The sequence below is a fragment of the Schistocerca cancellata genome, unplaced genomic scaffold, assembly GCF_023864275.1.
Source record: "Schistocerca cancellata isolate TAMUIC-IGC-003103 unplaced genomic scaffold, iqSchCanc2.1 HiC_scaffold_422, whole genome shotgun sequence".
In the NCBI taxonomy this organism is placed as follows: domain Eukaryota; kingdom Metazoa; phylum Arthropoda; class Insecta; order Orthoptera; family Acrididae; genus Schistocerca; species Schistocerca cancellata.
The window spans coordinates 361,241-377,597 of NW_026046439.1; the positions used below are offsets into that span (position 1 = coordinate 361,241).

Here is a 16,357-nt window from a genome sequence, read left to right on the forward strand (position 1 = left end):
ATCGCTGTGCCGTGTATGTCCACTGCTCTCCCACTGGAAGCGTCTCTTTAGGCCATCCACAACAAGAAAATGCCGTGCCCGCCGTATGGCAGCGACGCCACTTGTCTGTAGCTGTCGTAGTTAAGGAGACAGCAGCTCCTGGATTCGAACCCACGCCTACGAAGAGACTGGTGCCTTAAACCAGTGCCTTAGAGCGCTTTTTTTCGTTGTTTTTTTTCCATGCAGCAGATCCACACATGACGTGGCTCACTGGAGTAGTATGCGACATAGGATGGAAAATACAGTTCCCGCCCGGGATCGAACTGGGGGTCCTTCTGCGTGTGAAGCAGACGCGATAACCGCTACACTACTTTTTTTTTATTTTTGAGCGCTCGGCCACGCTACGTGCGCTGCATTGGGCGCCAGTTTTCCCAGCATTTGTAGAAACAGTGCACGTCACAGCTTCCTGTTCTGCTGGCACTGGTTGCTCATCCATCGCACTTCAAACAACTGCCCTTTTCGACTGCAGAGAGCAGCGGACGTCCGCGCTCTGGGAGGCGACATTACATGTTGGTGATGAAGTGGTAGTACAAACTGCGGCCTGCGGAACACGAGTGAAAAATCAAGAGAGCACTGTAATTTCGAGTACTCGTGCACTATCTCTATAGCAACGGCAGCAAGGCAAAACTTTCAAAAGTGCCGTGACCAGGATTCGAACCTGGGTTATTGCGGCCACAACGCAATGTCCTAACCACTAGACGATCACGGCCACGGAGGCGCCCGCCAAAGCAGCTGGCGGGAATGCAAGTGGTGGTACACAGCAAAGCCCAGCCCACAGTGTCACGCCACAGCAGTGTCAGACACGTTCTCCATCACATGTATACAAACAAATGAACGCGCCTGCGCTGTCAGGACACTAACTACAGTGGTTAGCTGCATTCACCTCCGTGGCAATGTCTTGCAGTCCTCCAAGCCTCTTCGCTACAGGTACGTGGCTCGACAACAAGTGGACACACGCCGCATCTCTCTCGCCGTCGGGTGTTGCCGTGAATCATACTTAACGTAGCTTTCTGCACGCGTCAGCGTAGCGTCAGTCGAGCAAAGTCGAGACAAGTCGCATAAGAGGAGCAACAAAAACGCGCATTTCCGGTACCGGGAATCGAACCCGGGCCTCCTGGGTGAGAGCCAGGTATCCTAGCCACTAGACCACACCGGATAACGACGGCAGTGCTCTTCCAGCGAACGCAGCAATCACGCACGGTTAACTGACGACAACTGTAAAAAAATCCACTCTCTCACGTTATAGAACGGCGTGCTCCGGACGCATTTCGTGGACACGAACGCCAGCAATGATGAGAGCAAAAGGCGCCTACAAATCCTGTCGTTGCACCACGCACTGTTCTACGGCAATTCACGAAGCAGAAGCTGTTTTCTTTGCAGGCAATGAGTGCAGCCGTCTTCGACACAGGAAACCATTACACGTTTGGCAGCTGTGGGATTGGAACCCACGCCTCCGAAGAGACTGGTGCCTGAAACCAGCGCCTTACACCGCTCGGCCACGCTACCTACACAACACGCGCGTCACAAGAGCTGCATCCTACCCCACGAGAACACACAGCAGCGGCACAAAAATGAGACGCAAAAACTGTCAACGGTGGGATTCGAACCCACGCCTCCGAAGAGACTGGTGCCTAAAACCAGCGCCTTAGACCGCTCGGCCACGTTACCGTTGATCACAACCGGCAAAACGTTTCCTTTGTAGTACAAAGATCACTCCGAAATGTAAGTGTCTTGGCAATCGCTGTGCCGTGTATGTCCACTGCTCTCCCACTGGAAGCGTCTCTTTAGGCCATCCACAACAAGAAAATGCCGTGCCCGCCGTATGGCAGCGACGCCACTTGTCTGTAGCTGTCGTAGTTAAGGAGACAGCAGCTCCTGGATTCGAACCCACGCCTACGAAGAGACTGGTGCCTTAAACCAGTGCCTTAGAGCGCTTTTTTTCGTTGTTTTTTTTCCATGCAGCAGATCCACACATGACGTGGCTCACTGGAGTAGTATGCGACATAGGATGGAAAATACAGTTCCCGCCCGGGATCGAACTGGGGGTCCTTCTGCGTGTGAAGCAGACGCGATAACCGCTACACTACTTTTTTTTTATTTTTGAGCGCTCGGCCACGCTACGTGCGCTGCATTGGGCGCCAGTTTTCCCAGCATTTGTAGAAACAGTGCACGTCACAGCTTCCTGTTCTGCTGGCACTGGTTGCTCATCCATCGCACTTCAAACAACTGCCCTTTTCGACTGCAGAGAGCAGCGGACGTCCGCGCTCTGGGAGGCGACATTACATGTTGGTGATGAAGTGGTAGTACAAACTGCGGCCTGCGGAACACGAGTGAAAAATCAAGAGAGCACTGTAATTTCGAGTACTCGTGCACTATCTCTATAGCAACGGCAGCAAGGCAAAACTTTCAAAAGTGCCGTGACCAGGATTCGAACCTGGGTTATTGCGGCCACAACGCAATGTCCTAACCACTAGACGATCACGGCCACGGAGGCGCCCGCCAAAGCAGCTGGCGGGAATGCAAGTGGTGGTACACAGCAAAGCCCAGCCCACAGTGTCACGCCACAGCAGTGTCAGACACGTTCTCCATCACATGTATACAAACAAATGAACGCGCCTGCGCTGTCAGGACACTAACTACAGTGGTTAGCTGCATTCACCTCCGTGGCAATGTCTTGCAGTCCTCCAAGCCTCTTCGCTACAGGTACGTGGCTCGACAACAAGTGGACACACGCCGCATCTCTCTCGCCGTCGGGTGTTGCCGTGAATCATACTTAACGTAGCTTTCTGCACGCGTCAGCGTAGCGTCAGTCGAGCAAAGTCGAGACAAGTCGCATAAGAGGAGCAACAAAAACGCGCATTTCCGGTACCGGGAATCGAACCCGGGCCTCCTGGGTGAGAGCCAGGTATCCTAGCCACTAGACCACACCGGATAACGACGGCAGTGCTCTTCCAGCGAACGCAGCAATCACGCACGGTTAACTGACGACAACTGTAAAAAAATCCACTCTCTCACGTTATAGAACGGCGTGCTCCGGACGCATTTCGTGGACACGAACGCCAGCAATGATGAGAGCAAAAGGCGCCTACAAATCCTGTCGTTGCACCACGCACTGTTCTACGGCAATTCACGAAGCAGAAGCTGTTTTCTTTGCAGGCAATGAGTGCAGCCGTCTTCGACACAGGAAACCATTACACGTTTGGCAGCTGTGGGATTGGAACCCACGCCTCCGAAGAGACTGGTGCCTGAAACCAGCGCCTTACACCGCTCGGCCACGCTACCTACACAACACGCGCGTCACAAGAGCTGCATCCTACCCCACGAGAACACACAGCAGCGGCACAAAAATGAGACGCAAAAACTGTCAACGGTGGGATTCGAACCCACGCCTCCGAAGAGACTGGTGCCTAAAACCAGCGCCTTAGACCGCTCGGCCACGTTACCGTTGATCACAACCGGCAAAACGTTTCCTTTGTAGTACAAAGATCACTCCGAAATGTAAGTGTCTTGGCAATCGCTGTGCCGTGTATGTCCACTGCTCTCCCACTGGAAGCGTCTCTTTAGGCCATCCACAACAAGAAAATGCCGTGCCCGCCGTATGGCAGCGACGCCACTTGTCTGTAGCTGTCGTAGTTAAGGAGACAGCAGCTCCTGGATTCGAACCCACGCCTACGAAGAGACTGGTGCCTTAAACCAGTGCCTTAGAGCGCTTTTTTTCGTTGTTTTTTTTCCATGCAGCAGATCCACACATGACGTGGCTCACTGGAGTAGTATGCGACATAGGATGGAAAATACAGTTCCCGCCCGGGATCGAACTGGGGGTCCTTCTGCGTGTGAAGCAGACGCGATAACCGCTACACTACTTTTTTTTTATTTTTGAGCGCTCGGCCACGCTACGTGCGCTGCATTGGGCGCCAGTTTTCCCAGCATTTGTAGAAACAGTGCACGTCACAGCTTCCTGTTCTGCTGGCACTGGTTGCTCATCCATCGCACTTCAAACAACTGCCCTTTTCGACTGCAGAGAGCAGCGGACGTCCGCGCTCTGGGAGGCGACATTACATGTTGGTGATGAAGTGGTAGTACAAACTGCGGCCTGCGGAACACGAGTGAAAAATCAAGAGAGCACTGTAATTTCGAGTACTCGTGCACTATCTCTATAGCAACGGCAGCAAGGCAAAACTTTCAAAAGTGCCGTGACCAGGATTCGAACCTGGGTTATTGCGGCCACAACGCAATGTCCTAACCACTAGACGATCACGGCCACGGAGGCGCCCGCCAAAGCAGCTGGCGGGAATGCAAGTGGTGGTACACAGCAAAGCCCAGCCCACAGTGTCACGCCACAGCAGTGTCAGACACGTTCTCCATCACATGTATACAAACAAATGAACGCGCCTGCGCTGTCAGGACACTAACTACAGTGGTTAGCTGCATTCACCTCCGTGGCAATGTCTTGCAGTCCTCCAAGCCTCTTCGCTACAGGTACGTGGCTCGACAACAAGTGGACACACGCCGCATCTCTCTCGCCGTCGGGTGTTGCCGTGAATCATACTTAACGTAGCTTTCTGCACGCGTCAGCGTAGCGTCAGTCGAGCAAAGTCGAGACAAGTCGCATAAGAGGAGCAACAAAAACGCGCATTTCCGGTACCGGGAATCGAACCCGGGCCTCCTGGGTGAGAGCCAGGTATCCTAGCCACTAGACCACACCGGATAACGACGGCAGTGCTCTTCCAGCGAACGCAGCAATCACGCACGGTTAACTGACGACAACTGTAAAAAAATCCACTCTCTCACGTTATAGAACGGCGTGCTCCGGACGCATTTCGTGGACACGAACGCCAGCAATGATGAGAGCAAAAGGCGCCTACAAATCCTGTCGTTGCACCACGCACTGTTCTACGGCAATTCACGAAGCAGAAGCTGTTTTCTTTGCAGGCAATGAGTGCAGCCGTCTTCGACACAGGAAACCATTACACGTTTGGCAGCTGTGGGATTGGAACCCACGCCTCCGAAGAGACTGGTGCCTGAAACCAGCGCCTTACACCGCTCGGCCACGCTACCTACACAACACGCGCGTCACAAGAGCTGCATCCTACCCCACGAGAACACACAGCAGCGGCACAAAAATGAGACGCAAAAACTGGCAACGGTGGGATTCGAACCCACGCCTCCGAAGAGACTGGTGCCTAAAACCAGCGCCTTAGACCGCTCGGCCACGTTACCGTTGGACCACGACCGGCAAAACGTTTCCTTTGTAGTACAAAGATCACTCCGAAATGTAAGTGTCTTGGCAATCGCTGTGCCGTGTATGTCCACTGCTCTCCCACTGGAAGCGTCTCTTTAGGCCATCCACAACAAGAAAATGCCGTGCCCGCCGTATGGGAGCGACGCCACTTGTCTGTAGCTGTCGTAGTTAAGGAGACAGCAGCTCCTGGATTCGAACCCACGCCTACGAAGAGACTGGTGCCTTAAACCAGTGCCTTAGAGCGCTTTTTTTCGTTGTTTTTTTTCCACACATGACGTGGCTCACTGGAGTAGTATGCGACATAGGATGGAAAATACAGTTCCCGCCCGGGATCGAACTGGGGGTCCTTCTGCGTGTGAAGCAGACGCGATAACCGCTACACTACTTTTTTTTTATTTTTGAGCGCTCGGCCACGCTACGTGCGCTGCATTGGGCGCCAGTTTTCCCAGCATTTGTAGAAACAGTGCACGTCACAGCTTCCTGTTCTGCTGGCACTGGTTGCTCATCCATCGCACTTCAAACAACTGCCCTTTTCGACTGCAGAGAGCAGCGGACGTCCGCGCTCTGGGAGGCGACATTACATGTTGGTGATGAAGTGGTAGTACAAACTGCGGCCTGCGGAACACGAGTGAAAAATCAAGAGAGCACTGTAATTTCGAGTACTCGTGCACTATCTCTATAGCAACGGCAGCAAGGCAAAACTTTCAAAAGTGCCGTGACCAGGATTCGAACCTGGGTTATTGCGGCCACAACGCAATGTCCTAACCACTAGACGATCACGGCCACGGAGGCGCCCGCCAAAGCAGCTGGCGGGAATGCAAGTGGTGGTACACAGCAAAGCCCAGCCCACAGTGTCACGCCACAGCAGTGTCAGACACGTTCTCCATCACATGTATACAAACAAATGAACGCGCCTGCGCTGTCAGGACACTAACTACAGTGGTTAGCTGCATTCACCTCCGTGGCAATGTCTTGCAGTCCTCCAAGCCTCTTCGCTACAGGTACGTGGCTCGACAACAAGTGGACACACGCCGCATCTCTCTCGCCGTCGGGTGTTGCCGTGAATCATACTTAACGTAGCTTTCTGCACGCGTCAGCGTAGCGTCAGTCGAGCAAAGTCGAGACAAGTCGCATAAGAGGAGCAACAAAAACGCGCATTTCCGGTACCGGGAATCGAACCCGGGCCTCCTGGGTGAGAGCCAGGTATCCTAGCCACTAGACCACACCGGATAACGACGGCAGTGCTCTTCCAGCGAACGCAGCAATCACGCACGGTTAACTGACGACAACTGTAAAAAAATCCACTCTCTCACGTTATAGAACGGCGTGCTCCGGACGCATTTCGTGGACACGAACGCCAGCAATGATGAGAGCAAAAGGCGCCTACAAATCCTGTCGTTGCACCACGCACTGTTCTACGGCAATTCACGAAGCAGAAGCTGTTTTCTTTGCAGGCAATGAGTGCAGCCGTCTTCGACACAGGAAACCATTACACGTTTGGCAGCTGTGGGATTGGAACCCACGCCTCCGAAGAGACTGGTGCCTGAAACCAGCGCCTTACACCGCTCGGCCACGCTACCTACACAACACGCGCGTCACAAGAGCTGCATCCTACCCCACGAGAACACACAGCAGCGGCACAAAAATGAGACGCAAAAACTGGCAACGGTGGGATTCGAACCCACGCCTCCGAAGAGACTGGTGCCTAAAACCAGCGCCTTAGACCGCTCGGCCACGTTACCGTTGGACCACGACCGGCAAAACGTTTCCTTTGTAGTACAAAGATCACTCCGAAATGTAAGTGTCTTGGCAATCGCTGTGCCGTGTATGTCCACTGCTCTCCCACTGGAAGCGTCTCTTTAGGCCATCCACAACAAGAAAATGCCGTGCCCGCCGTATGGCAGCGACGCCACTTGTCTGTAGCTGTCGTAGTTAAGGAGACAGCAGCTCCTGGATTCGAACCCACGCCTACGAAGAGACTGGTGCCTTAAACCAGTGCCTTAGAGCGCTTTTTTTCGTTGTTTTTTTTCCATGCAGCAGATCCACACATGACGTGGCTCACTGGAGTAGTATGCGACATAGGATGGAAAATACAGTTCCCGCCCGGGATCGAACTGGGGGTCCTTCTGCGTGTGAAGCAGACGCGATAACCGCTACACTACTTTTTTTTTATTTTTGAGCGCTCGGCCACGCTACGTGCGCTGCATTGGGCGCCAGTTTTCCCAGCATTTGTAGAAACAGTGCACGTCACAGCTTCCTGTTCTGCTGGCACTGGTTGCTCATCCATCGCACTTCAAACAACTGCCCTTTTCGACTGCAGAGAGCAGCGGACGTCCGCGCTCTGGGAGGCGACATTACATGTTGGTGATGAAGTGGTAGTACAAACTGCGGCCTGCGGAACACGAGTGAAAAATCAAGAGAGCACTGTAATTTCGAGTACTCGTGCACTATCTCTATAGCAACGGCAGCAAGGCAAAACTTTCAAAAGTGCCGTGACCAGGATTCGAACCTGGGTTATTGCGGCCACAACGCAATGTCCTAACCACTAGACGATCACGGCCACGGAGGCGCCCGCCAAAGCAGCTGGCGGGAATGCAAGTGGTGGTACACAGCAAAGCCCAGCCCACAGTGTCACGCCACAGCAGTGTCAGACACGTTCTCCATCACATGTATACAAACAAATGAACGCGCCTGCGCTGTCAGGACACTAACTACAGTGGTTAGCTGCATTCACCTCCGTGGCAATGTCTTGCAGTCCTCCAAGCCTCTTCGCTACAGGTACGTGGCTCGACAACAAGTGGACACACGCCGCATCTCTCTCGCCGTCGGGTGTTGCCGTGAATCATACTTAACGTAGCTTTCTGCACGCGTCAGCGTAGCGTCAGTCGAGCAAAGTCGAGACAAGTCGCATAAGAGGAGCAACAAAAACGCGCATTTCCGGTACCGGGAATCGAACCCGGGCCTCCTGGGTGAGAGCCAGGTATCCTAGCCACTAGACCACACCGGATAACGACGGCAGTGCTCTTCCAGCGAACGCAGCAATCACGCACGGTTAACTGACGACAACTGTAAAAAAATCCACTCTCTCACGTTATAGAACGGCGTGCTCCGGACGCATTTCGTGGACACGAACGCCAGCAATGATGAGAGCAAAAGGCGCCTACAAATCCTGTCGTTGCACCACGCACTGTTCTACGGCAATTCACGAAGCAGAAGCTGTTTTCTTTGCAGGCAATGAGTGCAGCCGTCTTCGACACAGGAAACCATTACACGTTTGGCAGCTGTGGGATTGGAACCCACGCCTCCGAAGAGACTGGTGCCTGAAACCAGCGCCTTACACCGCTCGGCCACGCTACCTACACAACACGCGCGTCACAAGAGCTGCATCCTACCCCACGAGAACACACAGCAGCGGCACAAAAATGAGACGCAAAAACTGTCAACGGTGGGATTCGAACCCACGCCTCCGAAGAGACTGGTGCCTAAAACCAGCGCCTTAGACCGCTCGGCCACGTTACCGTTGATCACAACCGGCAAAACGTTTCCTTTGTAGTACAAAGATCACTCCGAAATGTAAGTGTCTTGGCAATCGCTGTGCCGTGTATGTCCACTGCTCTCCCACTGGAAGCGTCTCTTTAGGCCATCCACAACAAGAAAATGCCGTGCCCGCCGTATGGCAGCGACGCCACTTGTCTGTAGCTGTCGTAGTTAAGGAGACAGCAGCTCCTGGATTCGAACCCACGCCTACGAAGAGACTGGTGCCTTAAACCAGTGCCTTAGAGCGCTTTTTTTCGTTGTTTTTTTTCCATGCAGCAGATCCACACATGACGTGGCTCACTGGAGTAGTATGCGACATAGGATGGAAAATACAGTTCCCGCCCGGGATCGAACTGGGGGTCCTTCTGCGTGTGAAGCAGACGCGATAACCGCTACACTACTTTTTTTTTATTTTTGAGCGCTCGGCCACGCTACGTGCGCTGCATTGGGCGCCAGTTTTCCCAGCATTTGTAGAAACAGTGCACGTCACAGCTTCCTGTTCTGCTGGCACTGGTTGCTCATCCATCGCACTTCAAACAACTGCCCTTTTCGACTGCAGAGAGCAGCGGACGTCCGCGCTCTGGGAGGCGACATTACATGTTGGTGATGAAGTGGTAGTACAAACTGCGGCCTGCGGAACACGAGTGAAAAATCAAGAGAGCACTGTAATTTCGAGTACTCGTGCACTATCTCTATAGCAACGGCAGCAAGGCAAAACTTTCAAAAGTGCCGTGACCAGGATTCGAACCTGGGTTATTGCGGCCACAACGCAATGTCCTAACCACTAGACGATCACGGCCACGGAGGCGCCCGCCAAAGCAGCTGGCGGGAATGCAAGTGGTGGTACACAGCAAAGCCCAGCCCACAGTGTCACGCCACAGCAGTGTCAGACACGTTCTCCATCACATGTATACAAACAAATGAACGCGCCTGCGCTGTCAGGACACTAACTACAGTGGTTAGCTGCATTCACCTCCGTGGCAATGTCTTGCAGTCCTCCAAGCCTCTTCGCTACAGGTACGTGGCTCGACAACAAGTGGACACACGCCGCATCTCTCTCGCCGTCGGGTGTTGCCGTGAATCATACTTAACGTAGCTTTCTGCACGCGTCAGCGTAGCGTCAGTCGAGCAAAGTCGAGACAAGTCGCATAAGAGGAGCAACAAAAACGCGCATTTCCGGTACCGGGAATCGAACCCGGGCCTCCTGGGTGAGAGCCAGGTATCCTAGCCACTAGACCACACCGGATAACGACGGCAGTGCTCTTCCAGCGAACGCAGCAATCACGCACGGTTAACTGACGACAACTGTAAAAAAATCCACTCTCTCACGTTATAGAACGGCGTGCTCCGGACGCATTTCGTGGACACGAACGCCAGCAATGATGAGAGCAAAAGGCGCCTACAAATCCTGTCGTTGCACCACGCACTGTTCTACGGCAATTCACGAAGCAGAAGCTGTTTTCTTTGCAGGCAATGAGTGCAGCCGTCTTCGACACAGGAAACCATTACACGTTTGGCAGCTGTGGGATTGGAACCCACGCCTCCGAAGAGACTGGTGCCTGAAACCAGCGCCTTACACCGCTCGGCCACGCTACCTACACAACACGCGCGTCACAAGAGCTGCATCCTACCCCACGAGAACACACAGCAGCGGCACAAAAATGAGACGCAAAAACTGGCAACGGTGGGATTCGAACCCACGCCTCCGAAGAGACTGGTGCCTAAAACCAGCGCCTTAGACCGCTCGGCCACGTTACCGTTGGACCACGACCGGCAAAACGTTTCCTTTGTAGTACAAAGATCACTCCGAAATGTAAGTGTCTTGGCAATCGCTGTGCCGTGTATGTCCACTGCTCTCCCACTGGAAGCGTCTCTTTAGGCCATCCACAACAAGAAAATGCCGTGCCCGCCGTATGGGAGCGACGCCACTTGTCTGTAGCTGTCGTAGTTAAGGAGACAGCAGCTCCTGGATTCGAACCCACGCCTACGAAGAGACTGGTGCCTTAAACCAGTGCCTTAGAGCGCTTTTTTTCGTTGTTTTTTTTCCACACATGACGTGGCTCACTGGAGTAGTATGCGACATAGGATGGAAAATACAGTTCCCGCCCGGGATCGAACTGGGGGTCCTTCTGCGTGTGAAGCAGACGCGATAACCGCTACACTACTTTTTTTTTATTTTTGAGCGCTCGGCCACGCTACGTGCGCTGCATTGGGCGCCAGTTTTCCCAGCATTTGTAGAAACAGTGCACGTCACAGCTTCCTGTTCTGCTGGCACTGGTTGCTCATCCATCGCACTTCAAACAACTGCCCTTTTCGACTGCAGAGAGCAGCGGACGTCCGCGCTCTGGGAGGCGACATTACATGTTGGTGATGAAGTGGTAGTACAAACTGCGGCCTGCGGAACACGAGTGAAAAATCAAGAGAGCACTGTAATTTCGAGTACCTCGTGCACTATCTCTATAGCAACGGCAGCAAGGCAAAACTTTCAAAAGTGCCGTGACCAGGATTCGAACCTGGGTTATTGCGGCCACAACGCAATGTCCTAACCACTAGACGATCACGGCCACGGAGGCGCCCGCCAAAGCAGCTGGCGGGAATGCAAGTGGTGGTACACAGCAAAGCCCAGCCCACAGTGTCACGCCACAGCAGTGTCAGACACGTTCTCCATCACATGTATACAAACAAATGAACGCGCCTGCGCTGTCAGGACACTAACTACAGTGGTTAGCTGCATTCACCTCCGTGGCAATGTCTTGCAGTCCTCCAAGCCTCTTCGCTACAGGTACGTGGCTCGACAACAAGTGGACACACGCCGCATCTCTCTCGCCGTCGGGTGTTGCCGTGAATCATACTTAACGTAGCTTTCTGCACGCGTCAGGCGTAGCGTCAGTCGAGCAAAGTCGAGACAAGTCGCATAAGAGGAGCAACAAAAACGCGCATTTCCGGTACCGGGAATCGAACCCGGGCCTCCTGGGTGAGAGCCAGGTATCCTAGCCACTAGACCACACCGGATAACGACGGCAGTGCTCTTCCAGCGAACGCAGCAATCACGCACGGTTAACTGACGACAACTGTAAAAAAATCCACTCTCTCACGTTATAGAACGGCGTGCTCCGGACGCATTCGTGGACACGAACGCCAGCAATGATGAAGAGCAAAAGGCGCCTACAAATCCTGTCGTTGCACCACGCACTGTTCTACGGCAATTCACGAAGCAGAAGCTGTTTTCTTTGCAGGCAATGAGTGCAGCCGTCTTCGACACAGGAAACCATTACACGTTTGGCAGCTGTGGATTGGAACCCACGCCTCCGAAGAGACTGGTGCCTGAAACCAGCGCCTTACACCGCTCGGCCACGCTACCTACACAACACGCGCGTCACAAGAGCTGCATCCTACCCCACGAGAACACACAGCAGCGGCACAAAAATGAGACGCAAAAACTGGCAACGGTGGGATTCGAACCCACGCCTCCGAAGAGACTGGTGCTAAAACCAGCGCCTTAGACCGCTCGGCCACGTTACGTTGGACCACGACCGGCAAAACGTTTCCTTTGTAGTACAAAGATCACTCCGAAATGTAAGTGTCTTGGCAATCGCTGTGCCGTGTATGTCCACTGCTCTCCCACTGGAAGCGTCTCTTTAGGCCATCCACAACAAGAAAATGCCGTGCCCGCCGTATGGGAGCGACGCCACTTGTCTGTAGCTGTCGTAGTTAAGGAGACAGCAGCTCCTGGATTCGAACCCACGCCTACGAAGAGACTGGTGCCTTAAACCAGTGCCTTAGAGCGCTTTTTTTCGTTGTTTTTTTTCCTACACATGACGTGGCTCACTGGAGTAGTATGCGACATAGATGGAAAATACAGTTCCCGCCCGGGATCGAACTGGGGGGTCCTTCTGCGTGTGAAGCAGACGCGATAACCGCTACACTACTTTTTTTTTATTTTGAGCGCTCGGCCACGCTACGTGCGCTGCATTGGCGCCAGTTTTCCCAGCATTTGTAGAAACAGTGCACGTCACAGCTTCCTGTTCTGCTGGCACTGGTTGCTCATCCATCGCACTTCAAACAACTGCCCTTTTCGACTGCAGAGAGCAGCGGACGTCCGCGCTCTGGGAGGCGACATTACATGTTGGTGATGAAGTGGTAGTACAAACTGCGGCCTGCGGAACACGAGTGAAAAATCAAGAGAGCACTGTAATTTCGAGTACTCGTGCACTATCTCTATAGCAACGGCAGCAAGGCAAAACTTTCAAAAGTGCCGTGACCAGGATTCGAACCTGGTTATTGCGGCCACAACGCAATGTCCTAACCACTAGACGATCACGGCCACGGAGGCGCCCGCCAAAGCAGCTGGCGGGAATGCAAGTGGTGGTACACCAGCAAAGCCCAGCCCACAGTGTCACGCCACAGCAGTGTCAGACACGTTCTCCATCACATGTATACAAACAAATGAACGCGCCTGCGCTGTCAGGACACTAACTACAGTGGTTAGCTGCATTCACCTCCGTGGCAATGTCTTGCAGTCCTCCAAGCCTCTTCGCTACAGGTACGTGGCTCGACAACAAGTGGACACACGCCGCATCTCTCTCGCCGTCGGGTGTTGCCGTGAATCATACTTAACGTAGCTTTCTGCACGCGTCAGCGTAGCGTCAGTCGAGCAAAGTCGAGACAAGTCGCATAAGAGGAGCAACAAAAACGCGCATTTCCGGTACCGGGAATCGAACCCGGGCCTCCTGGGTGAGAGGCCAGGTATCCTAGCCACTAGACCACACGCGATAACGACGGCAGTGCTCTTCCAGCGAACGCAGCAATCACGCACGGTTAACTGACGACAACTGTAAAAAATCCACTCTCTCACGTTATAGAACGGCGTGCTCCGGACGCATTTCGTGGACACGAACGCCAGCAATGATGAGAGCAAAAGGGCGCCTACAAATCCTGTCGTTGCACCACGCACTGTTCTACGGCAATTCACGAAGCAGAAGCTGTTTTTCTTTGCAGGCAATGAGTGCAGCCGTCTTCGACACAGGAAACCATTACACGTTTGGCAGCTGTGGGATTGGAACCCACTCCTCCGAAGAGACTGGTGCCTGAAACCAGCGCCTTACACCGCTCGGCCACGCTACCTACACAACACACGCGCGTCACAAGAGCTGCATCCTACCCCACGAGAACACACAGCAGCGGCACAAAAATGAGACGCAAAAACTGGCAACGGTGGGATTCGAACCCACGCCTCCGAAGAGACTGGTGCCTAAAACCAGCGCCTTAGACCGCTCGGCCACGTTACCGTTGGACCACGACCGGCAAAACGTTTCCTTTGTAGTACAAAGATCACTCCGAAATGTAAGTGTCTTGGCAATCGCTGTGCCGTGTATGTCCACTGCTCTCCACTGGAAGCGTCTCTTTAGGCCATCCACAACAAGAAAATGCCGTGCCCGCCGTATGGGAGCGACGCCACTTGTCTGTAGCTGTCGTAGTTAAGGAGACAGCAGCTCCTGGATTCGAACCCACGCCTACGAAGAGACTGGTGCCTTAAACCAGTGCCTTAGAGCGCTTTTTTTCGTTGTTTTTTTTCCAACATGACGTGGCTCACTGGAGTAGTATGCGACATAGGATGGAAAATACAGTTCCCGCCCGGGATCGAACTGGGGTCCTTCTGCGTGTGAAGCAGACGCGATAACCGCTACACTACTTTTTTTTATTTTTGAGCGCTCGGCCACGCTACGTGCGCTGCATTGGGCGCCAGTTTTCCCCAGCATTTGTAGAAACAGTGCACGTCACAGCTTCCTGTTCTGCTGGCACTGGTTGCTCATCCATCGCACTTCAAACAACTGCCCTTTTCGACTGCAGAGAGCAGCGGACGTCCGCGCTCTGGGAGGCGACATTACATGTGGTGATGAAGTGGTAGTACAAACTGCGGCCTGCGGAACACGAGTGAAAAATCAAGAGAGCACTGTAATTTCGAGTACTCGTGCACTATCTCTATAGCAACGGCAGCAAGGCAAACTTTCAAAAGTGCCGTGACCAGGATTCGAACCTGGGTTATTGCGGCCACAACGCAATGTCCTAACCACTAGACGATCACGGCCACGGAGGCGCCGCCAAAGCAGCTGCGGGAATGCAAGTGGTGGTACACAGCAAAGCCCAGCCCACAGTGTCACGCCACAGCAGTGTCAGACACGTTCTCCATCACATGTATACAAACAATGAACGCGCCTGCGCTGTCAGGACACTAACTACAGTGGTTAGCTGCATTCACCTCCGTGGCAATGTCTTGCAGTCCTCCAAGCCTCTTCGCTACAGGTACGTGCTCGACAACAAGTGGACACACGCCGCATCTCTCTCGCCGTCGGGTGTTGCCGTGAATCATACTTAACGTAGCTTTCTGCACGCGTCAGCGTAGCGTCAGTCGAGCAAAGTCGAGACAAGTCGCATAAGAGGAGCAACAAAAACGCGCATTCCGGTACCGGGAATCGAACCCGGGCCTCCTGGGTGAGAGCCAGGTATCCTAGCCACTAGACCACACCGGATAACGACGGCAGTGCTCTTCCAGCGAACGCAGCAATCACGCACGGTTAACTGACGACAACTGTAAAAAAATCCACTCTCTCACGTTATAGAACGGCGTGCTCCGGACGCATTTCGTGGACACGAACGCCAGCAATGATGAGAGCAAAAGGCGCCTACAAATCCTGTCGTTGCACCACGCACTGTCTACGGCAATTCACGAAGCAGAAGCTGTTTTCTTTGCAGGCAATGAGTGCAGCCGTCTTCGACACAGGAAACCATTACACGTTTGCACGTGTGGGATTGAACCCACGCCTCCGAAGAGACTGGTGGCCTGAAACCAGCGCCTTACACCGCTCGGCCACGCTACCTACACAACACAGCGCGTCACAAGAGCTGCATCCTACCCCACGAGAACACACAGCAGCGGCACAAAAATGAGACGCAAAAACTGGCAACGGTGGGATTCGAACCCACGCCTCCGAAGAGACTGTGCCTAAAACCAGCGCCTTAGACCGCTCGGCCACGTTACCGTTGGACCACGACCGGCAAAACGTTTCCTTTGTAGTACAAAGATCACTCCGAAATGTAAGTGTCTTGGCAATCGCTGTGCCGTGTATGTCCACTGCTCTCCCACTGGAAGCGTCTCTTTAGGCCATCCACAACAAGAAAATGCCGTGCCCGCCGTATGGGAGCGACGCCACTTGTCTGTAGCTGTCGTAGTTAAGGAGACAGCAGCTCCTGGATTCGAACCCACGCCTACGAAGAGACTGGTGCCTTAAACCAGTGCCTTAGAGCGCTTTTTTTCGTTGTTTTTTTTCCACACATGACGTGCGTCACTGGAGTAGTATGCGACATAGGATGAAAATACAGTTCCCGCCCGGGATCGAACTGGGGGTCCTTCTGCGTGTGAAGCAGACGCGATAACCGCTACACTACTTTTTTTTATTTTTGAGCGCTCGGCCACGCTACGTGCGCTGCATTGGGCGCCAGTTTTCCCCAGCATTTGTAGAAACAGTGCGTCACGTTCAC

At 53.5% G+C, this 16,357-nt stretch overlaps 31 non-coding genes across 31 annotated transcripts; all 31 read right to left on the reverse strand.

Annotated features, from left to right (window-relative positions):
- Positions 1 to 676: 676 nt before the first annotated feature.
- Positions 677 to 748, reverse strand: Trnah-gug (transfer RNA histidin (anticodon GUG)). Its single transcript has one exon. It is a non-coding gene; the product is annotated as a tRNA-His (tRNA).
- Positions 749 to 1,123: 375 nt separating this feature from the next.
- Trnae-cuc (transfer RNA glutamic acid (anticodon CUC)) lies at positions 1,124 to 1,195 on the reverse strand. Its single transcript has one exon. It is a non-coding gene; the product is annotated as a tRNA-Glu (tRNA).
- Positions 1,196 to 1,463: 268 nt separating this feature from the next.
- Trnal-cag (transfer RNA leucine (anticodon CAG)) lies at positions 1,464 to 1,545 on the reverse strand. Its single transcript has one exon. It is a non-coding gene; the product is annotated as a tRNA-Leu (tRNA).
- An 80-nt stretch (positions 1,546 to 1,625) lies between these two features.
- Positions 1,626 to 1,707, reverse strand: Trnal-uag (transfer RNA leucine (anticodon UAG)). The gene has a single exon. It is a non-coding gene; the product is annotated as a tRNA-Leu (tRNA).
- Positions 1,708 to 2,452: 745 nt separating this feature from the next.
- Positions 2,453 to 2,524, reverse strand: Trnah-gug (transfer RNA histidin (anticodon GUG)). Its single transcript has one exon. It is a non-coding gene; the product is annotated as a tRNA-His (tRNA).
- A 375-nt stretch (positions 2,525 to 2,899) lies between these two features.
- Trnae-cuc (transfer RNA glutamic acid (anticodon CUC)) lies at positions 2,900 to 2,971 on the reverse strand. Its single transcript has one exon. It is a non-coding gene; the product is annotated as a tRNA-Glu (tRNA).
- A 268-nt stretch (positions 2,972 to 3,239) lies between these two features.
- Trnal-cag (transfer RNA leucine (anticodon CAG)) lies at positions 3,240 to 3,321 on the reverse strand. Its single transcript has one exon. It is a non-coding gene; the product is annotated as a tRNA-Leu (tRNA).
- Positions 3,322 to 3,401: 80 nt separating this feature from the next.
- On the reverse strand, positions 3,402 to 3,483 carry Trnal-uag (transfer RNA leucine (anticodon UAG)). Its single transcript has one exon. It is a non-coding gene; the product is annotated as a tRNA-Leu (tRNA).
- A 745-nt stretch (positions 3,484 to 4,228) lies between these two features.
- Positions 4,229 to 4,300, reverse strand: Trnah-gug (transfer RNA histidin (anticodon GUG)). The gene has a single exon. It is a non-coding gene; the product is annotated as a tRNA-His (tRNA).
- A 375-nt stretch (positions 4,301 to 4,675) lies between these two features.
- Trnae-cuc (transfer RNA glutamic acid (anticodon CUC)) lies at positions 4,676 to 4,747 on the reverse strand. Its single transcript has one exon. It is a non-coding gene; the product is annotated as a tRNA-Glu (tRNA).
- A 268-nt stretch (positions 4,748 to 5,015) lies between these two features.
- Positions 5,016 to 5,097, reverse strand: Trnal-cag (transfer RNA leucine (anticodon CAG)). Its single transcript has one exon. It is a non-coding gene; the product is annotated as a tRNA-Leu (tRNA).
- An 80-nt stretch (positions 5,098 to 5,177) lies between these two features.
- On the reverse strand, positions 5,178 to 5,259 carry Trnal-uag (transfer RNA leucine (anticodon UAG)). Its single transcript has one exon. It is a non-coding gene; the product is annotated as a tRNA-Leu (tRNA).
- Positions 5,260 to 5,992: 733 nt separating this feature from the next.
- Trnah-gug (transfer RNA histidin (anticodon GUG)) lies at positions 5,993 to 6,064 on the reverse strand. The gene has a single exon. It is a non-coding gene; the product is annotated as a tRNA-His (tRNA).
- Positions 6,065 to 6,439: 375 nt separating this feature from the next.
- On the reverse strand, positions 6,440 to 6,511 carry Trnae-cuc (transfer RNA glutamic acid (anticodon CUC)). Its single transcript has one exon. It is a non-coding gene; the product is annotated as a tRNA-Glu (tRNA).
- A 268-nt stretch (positions 6,512 to 6,779) lies between these two features.
- On the reverse strand, positions 6,780 to 6,861 carry Trnal-cag (transfer RNA leucine (anticodon CAG)). Its single transcript has one exon. It is a non-coding gene; the product is annotated as a tRNA-Leu (tRNA).
- An 80-nt stretch (positions 6,862 to 6,941) lies between these two features.
- Trnal-uag (transfer RNA leucine (anticodon UAG)) lies at positions 6,942 to 7,023 on the reverse strand. Its single transcript has one exon. It is a non-coding gene; the product is annotated as a tRNA-Leu (tRNA).
- Positions 7,024 to 7,769: 746 nt separating this feature from the next.
- Positions 7,770 to 7,841, reverse strand: Trnah-gug (transfer RNA histidin (anticodon GUG)). Its single transcript has one exon. It is a non-coding gene; the product is annotated as a tRNA-His (tRNA).
- A 375-nt stretch (positions 7,842 to 8,216) lies between these two features.
- Positions 8,217 to 8,288, reverse strand: Trnae-cuc (transfer RNA glutamic acid (anticodon CUC)). Its single transcript has one exon. It is a non-coding gene; the product is annotated as a tRNA-Glu (tRNA).
- Positions 8,289 to 8,556: 268 nt separating this feature from the next.
- On the reverse strand, positions 8,557 to 8,638 carry Trnal-cag (transfer RNA leucine (anticodon CAG)). Its single transcript has one exon. It is a non-coding gene; the product is annotated as a tRNA-Leu (tRNA).
- An 80-nt stretch (positions 8,639 to 8,718) lies between these two features.
- Trnal-uag (transfer RNA leucine (anticodon UAG)) lies at positions 8,719 to 8,800 on the reverse strand. The gene has a single exon. It is a non-coding gene; the product is annotated as a tRNA-Leu (tRNA).
- Positions 8,801 to 9,545: 745 nt separating this feature from the next.
- Trnah-gug (transfer RNA histidin (anticodon GUG)) lies at positions 9,546 to 9,617 on the reverse strand. The gene has a single exon. It is a non-coding gene; the product is annotated as a tRNA-His (tRNA).
- Positions 9,618 to 9,992: 375 nt separating this feature from the next.
- Trnae-cuc (transfer RNA glutamic acid (anticodon CUC)) lies at positions 9,993 to 10,064 on the reverse strand. The gene has a single exon. It is a non-coding gene; the product is annotated as a tRNA-Glu (tRNA).
- Positions 10,065 to 10,332: 268 nt separating this feature from the next.
- Positions 10,333 to 10,414, reverse strand: Trnal-cag (transfer RNA leucine (anticodon CAG)). The gene has a single exon. It is a non-coding gene; the product is annotated as a tRNA-Leu (tRNA).
- Positions 10,415 to 10,494: 80 nt separating this feature from the next.
- Positions 10,495 to 10,576, reverse strand: Trnal-uag (transfer RNA leucine (anticodon UAG)). The gene has a single exon. It is a non-coding gene; the product is annotated as a tRNA-Leu (tRNA).
- Positions 10,577 to 11,310: 734 nt separating this feature from the next.
- Trnah-gug (transfer RNA histidin (anticodon GUG)) lies at positions 11,311 to 11,382 on the reverse strand. The gene has a single exon. It is a non-coding gene; the product is annotated as a tRNA-His (tRNA).
- Positions 11,383 to 11,758: 376 nt separating this feature from the next.
- Trnae-cuc (transfer RNA glutamic acid (anticodon CUC)) lies at positions 11,759 to 11,830 on the reverse strand. Its single transcript has one exon. It is a non-coding gene; the product is annotated as a tRNA-Glu (tRNA).
- A 1,241-nt stretch (positions 11,831 to 13,071) lies between these two features.
- Positions 13,072 to 13,142, reverse strand: Trnah-gug (transfer RNA histidin (anticodon GUG)). Its single transcript has one exon. It is a non-coding gene; the product is annotated as a tRNA-His (tRNA).
- Positions 13,143 to 14,024: 882 nt separating this feature from the next.
- On the reverse strand, positions 14,025 to 14,106 carry Trnal-uag (transfer RNA leucine (anticodon UAG)). The gene has a single exon. It is a non-coding gene; the product is annotated as a tRNA-Leu (tRNA).
- Positions 14,107 to 14,834: 728 nt separating this feature from the next.
- Positions 14,835 to 14,906, reverse strand: Trnah-gug (transfer RNA histidin (anticodon GUG)). The gene has a single exon. It is a non-coding gene; the product is annotated as a tRNA-His (tRNA).
- Positions 14,907 to 15,276: 370 nt separating this feature from the next.
- Trnae-cuc (transfer RNA glutamic acid (anticodon CUC)) lies at positions 15,277 to 15,348 on the reverse strand. Its single transcript has one exon. It is a non-coding gene; the product is annotated as a tRNA-Glu (tRNA).
- Positions 15,349 to 15,777: 429 nt separating this feature from the next.
- Trnal-uag (transfer RNA leucine (anticodon UAG)) lies at positions 15,778 to 15,858 on the reverse strand. Its single transcript is given in 2 exon segments — positions 15,778 to 15,812; positions 15,821 to 15,858. It is a non-coding gene; the product is annotated as a tRNA-Leu (tRNA).
- Positions 15,859 to 16,357: the final 499 nt, after the last annotated feature.